This window comes from Pygoscelis adeliae, unplaced genomic scaffold (assembly GCF_000699105.1).
Source record: "Pygoscelis adeliae isolate BGI_AS28 unplaced genomic scaffold, ASM69910v1 Scaffold54, whole genome shotgun sequence".
NCBI classification, from domain to species: Eukaryota; Metazoa; Chordata; class Aves; order Sphenisciformes; family Spheniscidae; genus Pygoscelis; species Pygoscelis adeliae.
The window spans coordinates 1,678,048-1,694,751 of NW_008824982.1; positions in this window are offsets into that span (position 1 = coordinate 1,678,048).

The window sequence follows — 16,704 nt, forward strand, 5'->3', positions numbered from 1 at the left end:
TCTTTTGGTTTGAGTTTACCCCTCCCATTCCCATCTCCAAGCTGCAGGTCATCAGATTTGCTTACTCTTTATGATGGAAAAATCTTCAGAATAAATCCTTATCTTTGGTTGGCTGGGCCAAACAGACAGCATATTTACAGAGTCTGATATCCCACAGCAAATGCAATTATCATCTGTCTGATAATCTGATGTTGTGCTTCTGATAGACATGTATAAATGTACAGGTTACATGGGAAGTTTTGTATGGGATCGTTTGGCACATATTTGGGTCCTTTTCTTGGCTGAAATGAGTTTGTGGAATGGCTTACACTAGTAACAGCTGAAAATTATAATAATCTCTTTCATCTTTGACATCACTGAAAAACACATGGCTATTCTCTATTGCAAAATCCTGATAGTCTTTGTCAGTTGCTTGAAACTTTGGCTACGGAAGTATCTTCCTTACTGATCCCTGCAGTATCTAATTTCATCTCTAGTTCATGTATAGTTACATTATGCAAACTGTTGGATGATGTTTTATTTTTGTTCAGCACCACTATGCCTTAAACTTCACTTGAGTCATGGCAGTTTGGGCCATGCTCGGAAAAACAATGTCAGAAGAAGTTTGGATGGCCTTCAGATCTCTCATATTTCAAACAATATTTGGCTGCAATAAAGACAATGAATTGTGACCAAAGGATTGTATTTTCAATGCTTAGGAATCTAAAAAAGATATGATAGATAAGAAGAAGTATAAAAGTATAAGGTTATAGTTGCATTTGTACATTAGCAACAAGGCATTGAAATACCCGTTTTTTTTGAGGAATGCAGATCTGTTTCTCTGTCTCACAGATAAGTGTGTGCAGAACACTCAGCCGTAATTAAGGATGGAGTCTCTTCTGAACTCCACTCTTCTGGCTGCACAGGGAGACCTGCTGGTGGTTTCGTTTAATGAGGATAGCCCCACAGAGGTTCTGTCTTCAAAATTCTGGGATTAAGAAATAAAGAATACGAAAGCTATGAATACTGAGGAAGCTAACATTTTTCTTATTCCACTGATTTACAAACCTAGCGTGGACTCCTTGTCATCCTGAGCTGGCCTATGGAACTATCTATCTCACTCATATAATGTTTTGAATTAAGACAAGGGTTCCTGATGGTCTGCGGGCTGTCAGTGATCCGTGGCTGCCTGGATTCAGGATCCACTCATTGGTTCGACGTGGATTTTTACATGTCACTCTCGGTGAGAGACACTCAAGTGTCTTCTAGTGATGCCTTAAGTGTGGCTATACAGCTGCAACATATGGCTCATTCTTTCTCCCATTCTTCTTTTCCAGTGCTCCATCTTAGTAGGGCTGAATGCAGGATGCTACACATTACTAATGGATAAAGGCAAGGATGAAGTTCTCCTTTTCTCTGGAAGCATAAGGAGTTGCTGGGAGTTAAAGTGGTACTTCTTTCTACAGACTGACAGCACAGCTACCATGTGCTTTTAAATATCACTGCTGCCATAATGGAGAAACTGGGTCACGCTCCATGAGCTATGCTGTGAAGGGCTGAGCGAACCTGACTGCTTTTATGAACGCTCGGTTCCCTCCACAGGTTTTAGTTCTGGCTTTGTGATCCTTGTGATCACTGTAACGGTACGGCTTACAACCAAGCCAGGAATGAAAGGATTGCCAAGATGCACAACATAAGATAATCATTCCAGGTTTGATTGAGACTCCAGCATCTGTCCTTAGATTGTGGTGTTAGGGATTGCTACAATGTTACTGTCAGTAAAGTACCTGCAACCCCATGGCCAGAAGCTTTAGGGAGGAAAAAGCTATCTACTCCCTCTATTGATAAAAAGGGCAAAGTGCTCTCCTATGAAGAAAAGCTGAGAGAGTTGGGGTTGTTCAGCCTAGAGAAGAGAAGGCTTCGGGGAGACCTTATTGCAGCCTATCCGGACTTAAAGGGGGCTTATAAAAAAGATGGCAGCAGACTTTTTAGCAGGGCCTGTTGCGACAGGACAAGAGGGAAGGGTTTTAAACTAAAGGGGGGTAGATTGAGACTAGATATAAGGAAGAAATTTTTTATGCAGAGGGTGGTGAAGCACTGGCACAGGTTGCCCGGAGAGGTGGTGGATGCCCCATCCCTGGAAACATTCAAGGTCAGGTTGGACGGGGCTGTGAACAACCTGATCTATTTGAAGATGCCCCTGCGCACGGCAGGGGTGTTGGACTAGATGACCTTTAGAGGTCCCTTCCAACCCAAACTATTCTATGATTCTATGATTCTATGTGCTGTCATGCAGAGCTTCATTTGCAAAAGAGAAATTCAAGAGATATAGTTTATCATAGTTGTACTTGCACTTTGGGAGTTTAACAGAAGTGTTATCTTGTAGCAAAGGCTTCATTTCCATGCTTCAAGACTTTCTGCTCAAGGTTGCTGCAGAGGTCCCCATTTCTGGGGTCTCTGTTGCAATGGACTGAACACTAGTGTGGGTGATGATAGGGAGAACCTTGCAGTGGGAGGTGGCACACAGGACAGCAGTACCTTCCTCACCTCTTCTGCCCATCAGGGAGGCTGGGACACCGTCTAAGTAAGAGAGTGATGCTCCCACGGTAGTCTAAGCAAACTGGACCCCCTAGAGAAGAAGCCAAGAGAAACTTGGGCTACTGCTCTGCATTGATGTGGTCTGTGGAAGGTGGTGGAGATGTGGGACAGTCCTCACCACTAGGGAAAAGAGAGTTAGAGAGAGACCTCTAGCAAGGGCATTAGAAAGATGTGAGAGGGGTACTCTATTTACCTTATCCACTGTATTTCAGTGGGTTTTTGGTTTCGGGGTTTTTTTGGCCAAAGTTCATGATTGCATTCCCCCATCCTCTTCTAAAGACTTTGTTTCTACAGTCTTGGTGTACTTGAATGTGAGAAGTAATGTGGGGAATAATCCTAGGGAAGGAACACTGAATTTCCTCATATTTCTGTATTTGTCTTGAACCAGTCCTGGTATTTAGCACAAGACAACCCCACAGATGCTAACATCTAAAAGACACATGGGACCTGGAGGGTGGCCAGCCGCAGACTGGTGGCAGTGCACTTGGGGGATGCTCAGGCAGCCCTTTCCCTTCGCAGGCTGTTCAGTGCGGCGCGTTCCCAGGACAGCTTCCCAGGGTTTATCTCAGGGACTGGCGACACCAGCAGCAGGGCAGCCTTTTGCCCTTCTAAATCATTGTCTTCTGTTGGGGTGAAACTTCACAAATTAGCTAAAGACCAGAAGTGGAAAGAGACAGCATTTCAGAAAATACACCGATTCTGTGGTTTTCTCTCCCTTCCTTCCCCCTGGCAGCTCGGATGGGACCCACCGACTGCTTTCTGCTGCCTCCATGGAGAGAGAGTGCTCTCTGCGCCACAGTAAACTTTGTCTCTGTTAAATCAACCCTAGAGGCTTAAAATACACTTGTAAAGGCCCTTTTGTCTGACTGGTGTAATGTCCTGTATCCCTGGTGCCGATCACATTATGTCAGTTTTACTTGCCACTTTTTGGCTATCTTTACAGCATTTATTTCTGAAGTCCTCTGCCAACAATCCAGTTGCACTGCTGCATCCCTATCAGAACTGGGAAAATACATTTAAAAACTATGATTAATCTCTGTTGAAACCCACGAGTTTCTGCAGTGCTTTCAAGAATGGGAGAAACTAGTGAACTGGGAAGATCTAGTCATTTTAGAGAAGAACCTGCAGCTTTCGCCAGAGGTTCAAGTGGGCAGGAAGCGCAGCTCGTGGGATACAAACGTGCATTATTTCTATAAGCACTGGATTTCTCCATCAAAGTACATGAGAGGATGTTGGGAGGGTTTGTCTGGAATGTAAAAATACAGGGTACTTCCCCAATGACGTCAAGGTGCTAAAGTAGAACTCTAAAATTACATATAAGATATATATAAAATTATACACACACATCTATATTTGCCTATATATGTATTTTTTAACTTGACCACTTTCTGGGAAAAAAAAAAAAGAAAAGAAAAGCTCAGTTTCTGTTAGGAAAAGTAGAAAAAGTTATCCTTCCCATTCTTTGGTGTATAATGAGATGCAACTATGCTTCCTCACCACCTTTAAGTTTACAAACACTTTCTTGTTTCTATAATCATGTGGGAAAACTGCTGGCTCCGTACATAAGAACTGCAGAAGTGAATGTTGTATTTCACTGCCCTCTCCCCTGTTCATACTTCTGTCTATTGTAATGATCTATTCTTTGAAGTTCAAGGTGTCGCACATTTAAAATGAATGCTGGAGGTTTAGCCATAGGTTGGCGTGTGCCATTCATGGCTTTAACTGTAATCTATGCCCTGGTTTCTCCAGGGGATGTTTGACCTGACGCTGCACTGAATTTATGAGCGTGAAATCCCGTCACAAAGGCAATTGCTGAAAATTTATTATGTCTGTTTCACCTTGTGGGAAAATTATTTGGTTTACGGAAAATCTAAAAAATGAAATTAAAACACACAGCATCCTGGAAGCAGGTCATTTCTGCTTCTGGGATGTTTTCTTCTTGTTTGCTGTGCTTGTAAACTGCACAGCAGTGTGACTGGCCAAAATATAACCCTATGACTGAAAATACAAGAAACTAGACAGCACAGGCAAAAGGAACAGAAAGGCAATTTAAGTTGGTGGACTTGGCAGTGTTAGGTTTATGGTTGGACTCAATGATCTTAAAGGTCTTTTCCAACCTGAATGATTCTATGATTCTAAGTTCCAAAGTTAGTGCTGGAAATAAGAGCATCAAACAAAGCCAGACACCGATTTAATCTAACATCAGTGCAATTTTAACACAGCCCTGACAGTGTAAGTCATCATTATATGTCTCCTCTGTGAGAGCACCAAGGACCCTATGTAGCACAGTGCTTCAGCATATATTTGTATTTAGGTATTTCTGTAAAACTAGCCATTTCTATTTCATCCTTACTATCACTAAGGAAAACCCTAATGTAAAGTTAGAGAGATGCTTATGCATTCTGCCCCATCTGAGAGCTATGAAGGCAAGAAAAATTTGTGCTGTTCTCTGCAGATGGTATGCTGCAAACCTGGTAACCTGGTCCATCACACCTTGTCTATGAGCAAGTACTATGTCCAGCCCAATACAGCTGAGCTACTGGTTAAAGAACAAATTACGGTTCTGCATGTTGCCATCATTGTCATTCCTTTATTGGTTTGGTGAGGAGGAGAGGAGAAAAAGATGTATGGGAGGCTGGAGCTGGAAACACCTGCATAACCTAAAAAGCATCTGATCAGCTGTATTTTGCCTCTCTGGAAGACAGGCAGAGTCAGTGAGGATGACACCATTTGCTTCAGTAAATGGCAGCATTGTGCCCCCCGTCTGAGATAACTGATGCACTGTTTTCACTGCACTCGTGCCTTTGAGCCTAACATGGACCAGCACCCCACCATGTTAGGTGCTGTACAGGCACAGCACAAAAAGATTTTCAGAACATGGTGATTTCTCTTATGAGCTGAATTGCCTTCTGGTGTTTGATGGCTGCCATGCAGGGAGCCTGCGGAACAGCTGAGTCTAGGAGATGTTGCCTTATTTAACTAGTATTATTTATGCTAATGCTGCGTGTATGTTAGCCAGCATATTCTTCTGCTCTCAATTCTTTACTCATCACTACTTCTAAATCCAGAGGCTCAGGGAACATCCACCTTGTGGGAATGGAAACACCCAAGCTGGGTCAGCTGAGCCAGGGTCAGGTGTGAAGTATTTTAGTTACAGAGACCCTGAGTGCAGAGACCTTGACCCATGGAAGTTGACAGGTCCAGAACAAGTGCCTACATGGTCATTCAGTACCAATAAGACATACTTGAAAATAATTATTTTCACAATTCCAGTAATAATGTAATTCTATAAATTACTACTTCCGCATCTATTCAAAGGAGGCTGCATGGGATTGCCCTACTGTTTTGAGAGCACACCACGCTGGGTGCACCATTGCGCTGGGTTTTGTGTGTTGTGCTCTGCTGCACAGCAGAGGGATGCTCTTCAGTCCTCATAGCGAGGGCTGTGGCACAGGAACACAAAGGAATGGAAATCAAAGTCAGGCAGCCTGAGAAAATGTCAATTACAGTAATTGAGCTGAAAATACATCAGGGATCAGGCAACCAGCTGATCTCAAACAGCCAAGGATCTGACTATATTTAAATTTATTTTGGTAATACATTATTCTAAATAGGATCAGTAGCAATGTGATGGTATGTTAAAACATAGGTATTTGTCCATATGTATTTTATTTCAACCACATCTCTTTATAGGTAATTTTATACTTGGCTTTGAAACATTTGCACCGTTACCTGTTTTTTATGTGGTTTTTTATTGTGTGTGGGATAGCTAAGTAAAGACATCTGCTTGTAAGGTAGGTGCCTAGGACTCCCATGCAAGAGGCTGCTGAAGGATGAAAGAACCTAAATTCCCGAGGAATCTGCATTCCCACCAGCAAAATTCCCTGAGTGCCTGCAATTCTGCGTGGCCCCTGGGTGTGGAGAGCTGTGTGACACCTTGCTGCCCGGTACACCCTGTGGGGTCTGCCCCCGTGGGTGCTTCCCGCAGCAGATGTACACAGTGGTCTGAACATCACGCACGCGACCTGCCGGATGATGTGGTGATGGGTCAGGACCAGGGGAACAGTTGCTCAGAGGTGGCTTCAATAGGTATGGCATCAAAGGACTAAGAAGAAAACAATTATGGGCATTCTTTGCAAGCTGTTGCTCAGGAAAAGTCTGAATAAGAGACAGTATGCTTGCAGTATAAAGAAGTTTTTCCTACGACACCACTCTCATACCCTTCCCTGGCAGAAGCATCACTCTTTTCTCTCCCCTTGTATCAGCTCTCAGTGGCCTCGCCCCATCCACTGCTGTGCCTGAGCTGTTTCTCACGGCAGCCAAACACTGAGTTAAGTTTCTGTAGCCAAAGCCCACCATGGGGGTGAAATCGAGCTGGCTGCCTAGTCTGTGCGGCTATTTGAGAGGAGGCGTTACAGCAGCGGTAGGGGGTATGGGCACTGTCCTCCCTCCAGCTGGTCACTGCTCTCTCTGCCCCTCACCTCTGACGTGTGGCACTGTGGTGACAGAGGAGAATGCCCAAGTGGGCACCAGGGAGTCCCCGGGTGCCAAAAGGGCTCCCTGCACATCTAGCCGCCGTTGCTATCCATTCACAAATTGCTTCTTGGTTAGCGCACGTGGGGAATGTAGTTTTTAGCCTCTTACTAAATATGTAATGTGAAATACCGGGATGGACTGAGAAAACCCACCCCACAGGAATCTGTACCTAGTAGCCATGGTGCTTTCCAGGAAGGTTTGAAATACAGACTTTGACAAAGCCATGTTGACTGTACTCCTTTCCTCGTTATCTTGCAGTCACTCACAAAGAGTTTATTTGTTTCTTCATTCTAGTATTTTTCCTACAATAAAGATAACATGATTGCCCTACAATACCATAGCATCTCCTTTTTCTGAGGATATAAGTGCAATTCAGCTTACATGACATGAGATGTTGGAGCATTAGATGTCCAATTTAAAATAGTTACCAAGGTTCCCTCTGTAACTATGGGAGAAAGATGAGTGCCTCAAGAAAGTCATTTTAGGAACCATTTTAGGATGTGAAAATTACCTTCTGGAGAAGACTTTTGTCTCCAATGACTGTGCAATGTGGGTGATTAATGATGCCTGACTTTCAGATGATCCGCACTGCGTGGCATGAACGTCCATTCTGTGTGTGCCCGTCTGAGTCCTGTGAACCTCCAAGGTGGTTTCAGCTAGTTCTTGAAACACCCCAAGATAAAATTGGCCAGGAAGCTGATTTGGGAAACAACACAAGTCAACAACTAACTTTTCTAAATATTCTCTATCTTCTTCTTAGCCTGAGAGCTGAGTTTTGATGTAGGTTGTGTTAATTGTGTGATTGCACGCAATCTTTGTATGGAAGGCTGATGCAAAGATTTAATATTTTGCCTTTGCCTGTGTGATCAAGTGGTGTCATTCCTTTTACACTACATGGTGGTCCTGCTCTTTTCCCATCCTCCTCTTACTACTAATGTAATTGGAGTATGTTTCTTTGTTGCCCTTTATGTCTATCGGTATGTGTATATTGTAGAATTGTAGTTTCAGCCATGCGGTAATCTATTTTGAATGATTACTGCATAGCTGCCTTGTAAATTCTGACACGTCGAATGTTTTAAGAACACAGACTGGGATTAATTCACATCATAGACTAATCTGCTGCAAATGTCCTTTTAAAAAGTCTTTTATATCACTCCTCAAAGAGGGCATCAAGCAATAGAAAAAGAAAAACAACAACCAAGACAAAACTGAGAAGAAATGAAATTCTACTTAACTTTAAGTGGTGTTAACTGATTCCCCCCGCCCCCATATTTCTAGGCTGGCACTGTTTGGGGTATATGTTCCAGAACAAATTTCTGTTGTGATAATGCAGGCAGGTTGTTTTGAGCCAAAGACCTAAGACACATAAGTTTTTTGACTGCAATATGGTGGTAGTTAACAAAGTGAATTTAAAGAAAGAGCGTGAATGTTCTGGTACAGGATCTACTGTAAATATAGCGAAGCTGTATAAAGGCGGTTGATATTGTTATATCCTAACCATGCAGGAGAGAGCTACACTGCCAAAAATACTTCTCTGGCTAATAAAGCTGTACCTGGAGGTTTTACCATGCTACAACAGCTAAAGCACTGCAGCCTGTGTGTGCGGGAAGGTCAGCGCACACCCTCAGCCCTGTCAGTGCCCCTTGCATTCCCGTGAACCCCTCACGTGCATGGGGCAGCGTTTCTATGTAGCTGCTATGTGTGCTGCTGAAAGCGGACGAGGCAGATGCTATGTGTAAGGCAAAGCACATAGCCGTGAAACGTATCCTGCTGTCAGTTTTCAAGCACTGTTGAAGAAGTGATGGCACAGAGTGGTTTTTAGAAATAAATGCAAAGGATTAAGTGTCCTAAGTGGAAGGCAATAACAGCAGCAAAACACAGTGACGAAACTTTGTCTGACGTTTTCTAAACTGCTAGGCAGCCTTTTCCCTATGGCCACGACAGCCAGGCTGTGGCACTCTTGCAAGCTAAGTATGGCTTTGGGATAGGACACCTTGCAGGAAGACTAAATGCTGTACAAGGAATAACGCTCTCCCAGTAGTTCGTTAAGAAAGAGGTCATTCTTCCCCGGGGGTAAGGAATGAATCAGTGTCCCGGCATGAAGCTAAGGGCTCCAGACCTCCATGCTCATTGTCAGAGCTCCACTAAGGCTTTTTGTAACAGTTAGTGTCTCCTCTAAATTTCAAGCTGAGAAATTATGTTCTGGTTGTCTGTTTTCCTACAGTGGTTTTATTTGGGCATGATATACTCATTGTCTGTAGCTGTTGTAGTGTCGCTGTTTGTTCTCATAGCACACAAAATGTTCCACCTTAGAAGCAACCGCTTTTCAGGGCTAAATAGTGCCAGCATATGCAGCACATCATACATAAAGTCTTTTAAGATTCCACACAATGAAACGTCCTATATTTCGAAGAATTGTGTTCTTGTTCTTTTAGGCCTCAAACAGGAAATATTTAAGCACATTTTCAATTAAGTTGCATTGAAGTTAGTATAATTGAAGTCCATATTTTTAGCATGTGTTCCTAATTAAACGCATCCATAAATGCTTTCCTGATCAGAGGTCTTCAAGCCTGTGAAAGCGCAGAAACTGAAGCGTTCATTTTTGGTTACTCTGGGTGCTTGTTTGAGTACGTATGTTTGAAAGCAATCATCATATTCCCTCCTTCCTCAGTGCTATGTCTCAGGCCTGAACTGGGAACTTCAGTTGTACCTATAGAGTCCCAGCCTCAAAGTTATGGGTTGCTTAAAGCAGTACTGGAAGGTATGGTGCTTATATGTTACACAGAAAACAAACACACATAAAAAACATAGCTAAAGAAGCACTGAAGTTGAAGGTTTCACAAATTAATTTAATCTTCTTGACATGGTGATTTGAAAGGACACACCATGCTCTAGTCCTCTTCAGGACAAAGACAGAAAGCCTGGTTTAAACCATCACTAGTTTGTTCTGGCTGGAAAAAGAGAAAAAAAATTCACAGTAAAGCGCTGATTTGGGCTGAGCGATGGTAATCGTGTTTCTGCAGCATAAAACACAGGTGCTTTAAGCTAACCATTCAGCGCTACACTAGAAAGGAGCAGAGCAGGGTGCTCACACATTAGGCGCTGGTTTCAGCTGTCTGTTCACTGGGGTATTGGGACTCCATTATAGCTCTGTTGCATGAAGGAGATATTTGGACTTTTACAGCTTGAGATCACTGAAAGAAAAATTGAATAGAGGACTAGATCCATAAAGCCATATACTACAAAGTATCTGGATGGTTGGATACAAATGTTTGTAAGTGCAAGCGGCATGCCTGCCTCCTTTATGATAAAAATTAATTGCCTTTTATTATTTTCTGCATTATGTCAAGTAAGGGACATAAGACTTCTTTAACCTTTCTTCCTAGGTTTGCAGTTAAAAACACAAATGAACAGATTTATTTCATCATCTATAGGTAATGACAGCCAGCAGCAATCTTTTTTCAAAAAGAAAGGCAGGATCTGGTTGTGATTTTGTGGAAATAACCTGACAGCCCTTTGCCGGCTTCTTTTACTGTGTTCATCATGTCATTTTTTGAATAGCTCATCAGCTTGTAAAAAAAAAAAAAAGAACAGAAGGAGATTTCTGCATCTTTTTCCATCTCCCTTTTTTGAGAGAAATTTTCTCATGTGTTTTTAATTCTGAGCTCTAAGTGGATGGAGGATTAATGGTACGCTATGTCTTTTCAAAGGCTGTGAATGCTGATACCTGAGTCTTCCTGCTGTCTTTGATGAGCACGTGCTGCAGCTGAAGGCTGGCTGCTGCGGAGCCCCTGCCAGCTGGGCACAAGGCTTGGACTCGTGGATCTTGACAGCTCCATTGTCCCCAGGAATGAAGCTGTCATGGGAAGCTGTGATCCTCTAGGCTTGGCCCACAGGTAACTTTGATAGGTCTTATGGAGGATTTTGACACAGAGGACAAAACCTAGGGGTTGTTGAAGGATGCGCCAATAAAGCATCAAAGAACAGACTGTAAAATATTATAACGACACTACAGAGGACATTAAGCCAAATGTTTGCACAACGACTGAGAAAATCAAACACTAACTCACTTATTTGGACTCAATAAAATAGACTACGATGCTCGTCACCTTTAGTACCGGAGTATGAATGCACTGCAGGATCCCGACGCATTTTGACGTCTGGTCATCCAAAGAGTATGGATGACCACTATCCTCGTGAAAGCCCTTGTGCTGGTTTCTCGGGGTGGTAGCAGCCTTAGCTTATGTATCTACTCTAGTTCCAGGCACACCCCTGCCAGAGCTCCAACTTGTTCCTCTGCATGTTTTGCCATAACAGGGCTCAGATAACAAACAGTCCCTCACTGGCACTTGACAATTCCTCATTCCTCTAAAGGTTCCTTTAGAACCTTTCACTTTCCATCCTCAACTCCCTGGAGACTGATTCTGTGATTTTAACACCTCATTTTATTTGCTACCAGCTGTAGACTTCAGCTCTTCTTCCTTTTCTCCATCGCTCCAGATAGCTAAGCTAAAGCATCATGTAGACAGCTAACCATAAAGAAACTCTTGGGAATACTCCAGTGTTTGTTTGTGATCTTGTTTGCAGCAGGAGGAACATATTTGTTATGCCTCCATTTCAGAGAAGCTTGTTTAGCTTCCAGTGATTATTACATGGCCTTAAGCCTTGTAGGAGTTATTTAATATTATATTTTCCTTGCTAACACATGCCACAATGCTGTACTTATTATTTAAAGCTTTTCTGCTAAAAAGCCATTGTTCATGAATTAGTTTGATAAGACTTGTACAAATACAGAGTTGTGACTTTGCGTGCGAACTATTTAGCCTTTTTCATAAAAAATAATTCCTAGTGTTAAAGGCTCCACTCTACCACACAAATAAATTTTTTTTCAGTAGTTCCTTGCCAAGGAAGATGCCTCAAGGATCTGCTTGTTGGCTAAGGTCATCTCAAGTATTTGTACTTTTTGAACACATGAAGAGATAAATCCTTGACAAGCAGAGATATCATTTCTCATTTTTGCCCTCTTCCTCCTCCCCCGAAAGCTTGTGACATTAGTCCCCGTCTGTAAGCCCCAGATTATCTACTGAAATGGGGTCCTGGGCTGTGGGCAGGGTGGGGGAAGCCCCAGGGGAGACTGACTGGGAACAGTAAGGTCTGTGGGTGCCCTCAGCACCATGACAGGTAAGGGGACTGCTGACACTGATGCCAATGACGTTACTTGTGGTTTTGTTTTATTTAGTAGCTGGGTTTTCTAGGAAGTAAGTCTCCCAACATACACTCAGTGTGATGTGCGTATGTTTGCTCATATTCACACCTCTCAATATCTTTCAAACAGGCTGGCCAATTTCAGCTGGAGTTGGTAGGGATCACCAAGGTATTAATGGTATTCCCGCAAGCTTCATGAAATCACACAAGCCTATTGTATCACCCCAGCTGAGAGGGAACGCAACCCTAGTAGACACCTGAGAACCCACTGGAGACAGAGCTTTCCAAAGAAGAAACTTTACTCCTCTCTGGACATCGGCTTTGAAACACAAGTCTGTGGGAAACCATGTGCCCTTTGAGCTGGCACCCAGAGTGACGCATTTGGCGGGCACTTCAGTTTTCCCCCCTTGCACCTCGTTTGGCAGCAGCTGACTGAGCAGCCGGCTGGTCTGGTCAGCCCACATTGTTCTTGCTTTTCCCTTGAACATAAAGGTACATTCATTAATGTTTGCGGTTAGTACTTTTTGTACATTTACTTGTAAGGAAAGGAATAGTGGCAGCAATATGAACAGGTTTTACTGAGGTATCAGGAAGAGGAAGCAATCTACACAGGCAACGCAGGACTCCAAAGGAGCAGCTACAGACCTTCATGTTCAAACTGATATTTGGCAAGGAAAGCAGCCCTTACCCAGTGCAGTTCCTTTCCTGAACTAAGCACAAAATACTCTGTCCCCTCACTACACTAGCATAAACATCTTATTGACAATTTTTAAAAAAATCCATGAGGGATCAGGGCTGTATATGCAGAAAGACACACAAGCAATAGCAGGAGGAGTGAAAAAGTAATGCCGTCCTCTTTTCTGTGGGCTCCCATGAGGCTGGTTTGTATCACGAAGAACAATCCATTCGGTGTCCAGCTGGAATCTCAAATAACCATCTCATTTTTCTTTTTCAGTAACAGGGCCAGTTTTGTGCAAAGAAGTAGGCATGGAGGTCCAGAGACAGCAGAACTGTTAAACCCATGTGTAAGTGCAATTGTAGCTGGCAGAAAATTAGAATGAGACTTCTTGAAGTAGGAGGATACTTGGATATAGAAGTTGTAGCCTGAAGGTGTTTCCAGGGACAACTCTGTACCTCTTTCCCACTGGTATCATTATGTTTTGTTGAACATGTCTCATAGTGGACAAACATAAGGTTTGAAGAGTGCAGGAAAATATTTTGCAAGTGTACCCAAAAAGCCCATGACTGATGTGGTACAGTTTGGCTTGTTCTCAAAATGAGTTTTTATGCATTCTACCATCAGCTTACAATTGAGATGATTTGCGCCTGTGAGGACATCTTCTCTATAGTTTTTAATACCTAATAATAGGCTACAAAATCATTACTAGCCCTGATACAGTGCCCTTCCCTACTACTTGTCACTCAACCACTGAGCTTTGGGAAGCCTGCCAAGTCCCTGACAGCAGTCCTTCTTCTCGTGGCAGCAGAACTGCACGATTTGATCCAGGAGAAGAGATGGGGTTTTCATACTTTATTCTGATGTCAGCAACAGAAACCTTCAAAGCGGGGAAATACTCCCCAACTGTGAGCTGAGTTGCTCAGGAGGTACCACTCCTGTCGCTTTGTCAAGCTGATCAGGGTAAGAAAGAGCTCTTTTTCTAGGCTGGGTGCACTGAAGAGGCGCCAGGGCCTCCCACCCACAATCCTCATTAAAGAAAAATAGCAACAGCACAAAGCCCAAGGATTGTTTACTTATTTGTAGTATCTCAGCAACGGCTACTCTCTATCATCTGTTTTTGCTTTGTTGATTTCTTTTTTTATTAAGAAGAAATGCCACATGCTGCCACACAAGTAGCTAACCTCCTGCTGCCGGTCAGAGGCTGCCCGTTATGCCAGGCGGGACAGAGCATGGGCTCTGCTCCCCAGCTGTTGGACCTGGCTTAGAAGGAAGGGGCACAGACCAGGACTTTGCAATTGTTCTCTTTTCCCCAATAAATCAAGCGTTCACCCAAAAAAAGTTCAGGCTTATGACACTGGGACAGGCAGGACAACTAATTTTGGCTGATGCAAAAACTAACAAACAAATAAAGTTCTGGAAATGCCCAACTGGTTCATTTCAACATTTTCAGAAGGAAACATTGAATTTTGGAAGGCTTGATTCATGAGGCAACTTAGTGGCTTTCACAACACAGAGAAGAAAGAGATGTTTGCGCGTCACTCCTTCACAACCCATTCTTATATTTTGGTGTCTACAGGACTTGTCTGAGTGGGTAATTAATTACTTTAATTACTTTCTATAAATTGAAATGAAGCTTCAGTTAGAAATATTGGGAGAGCTCCACTACAGAGCACCTTTTCTGAGTATTGAGACAAGCTCCTGAGAAGCAAAGGGCCCAAATGCGAGTGTGTTGTTCTCTGCAGTGGAGACACAAGGAGGGGTGTTGAATTTGTGTCTCCTCAGTAAATACTGCAACAAATGAACTTTCCTGGTTAAGGATGTAGGATCAGGGCACAAAACGTTCTTAAGATTTTTATAGTCACTTGGTAAATCTAGCCTTTAATTTCTAAATTTCTTTATGGTAAAGATCACCAAAATCAAATCATGGATCAGAAAAAAAAACAATTAAAATAGTTCTGAGTCAAACATTGAATTTAAAAACATTTTTTTAGGAAGCTGTACTGCAAATTAACTGAGGCAAGGGCTAGCACTGTATGAAGAGTTAGCTAGTTAGACAGCAGCTTCTTTGAGATGGGAATCATGTTATTGCATTTCTGTCTGGGGCAGATGACACCTCACTGGTGTTGAGCTCTATGTGGGTATTGGGCAACTCTTTTGCAGTCAAAGAGTTGTAAAACCTTAATGAGTTGTGAAAGACATTTCTGGCCTATGGACCAATCAGTACTCCTGCCTGTAATGGAAAGTCTGCCAAACCCTGGTGCAGGAAACTGAAGGCATCAAAAGGAGCAGGAGACCACTACCTCATGCTCAGTAAAGTTATCTGGAGAGGATGGTAGTACGGAGTGATAAAGCTGTACTTGGTAGCAGCTGTTGTTAAAAGATAAAAAGGGGAAGTCGTATGTGGACATCTGCCTATCTGCTTATTTTTTTGGGCTACCATACAGGCTCTCAGTGACATTGGTGTCCCTGTGGCAGGCACTGCAAAGACATAGGGAGAGAGGCAGTCCTGGCCTGAAGACCTCATAGCTATGACACACAGATAAGGCAGATCCTGGGCGGGGGGAAACAGAAGAGGTGTCATCCCGTTCATTGAAGATTTCTTGGCTCATCCAGCATTTCAGTTAGTCTCTAGCTGAGGCAGGGACGGAGCCTAAAACACCTGGACATCAGTGCTCTAACCATGTGGCCATGTGTCGGGAAGACTCAGAGGAACATCAGAACAGCAAGAATGACTGAATTGAGTCCCAGTCGCTCCACAGGCAATTTCTGTCCCAGCCACCAGGGCAGAGAGGATTATTCCTTTCCCTCCCACACTCCACCACACAGCTTGCTTACAGGCTCCTTCATCCTTTGTACTTGCTCCCTTTGGTTAAGGGACTGCCCTAATCCGGCCGGCAGGACAAGCTCTGCATGTACTGGCTTAGTTGAAGATGGTGAGGAGCACAGCAGGAATTGTTCCTGAATACTGGAAACAATACTTATAAAATCACTTCATAGTAGTTGTAACACAACTTGCTGGAATACAAACAGCCCTGAAGACCAATGTCTACTCAAAAACGACTCTGAACAAAGAAGTGCTTATGCTCTTCCACTTTCAAGTCTACTTGTACTTCTGATCCTGCAGCAAAGGAGAGCTTTTAAGAGAAAATGAAGATGTCAGTGCTTTCCATATGGAGATACGTGAGTGCCTTCTGCAACCGAATGAGAGAACATGAATTTATGTGATAATTTCACAATGGTTGAGAACACTGGGGGCTCAGTTTTCAATCGTCAGTTCTAAAAGCCCACTTTAAGGAGTATCATGGCTGAAAATGATTTAGCAACACATATAACCCCCGGTTACTGATTTTCTCATGCAATATAGATATGCAAGCTAAGTACACGATCTCAGGTGGCCTTTGGGGCTGAAAATCCTCAGGCTACCCATGCTCTCCCTAACACACTAGCAGGCTGGAAATGATGCTGAACATTCCACACTTTTCTGCGTTTTCCAAGCAAACTTGGAAAAAAATCAAAACAAAAACGTTTGGTGCCCTTGCAGCCCCAAGTGCTGAACTTGTCTTTTTGAAATGCTATGTCAACAGCTCTTCATTAGCAGGCCCATTATTTTTATTGGCTGCAGCTCTCTGGCTGGTGTTGACAGGTTAATTTACAGTAATAGCAAGAGTCACCTTTACTCGCTATACCAGAAAGCGCAACCCGCTCTG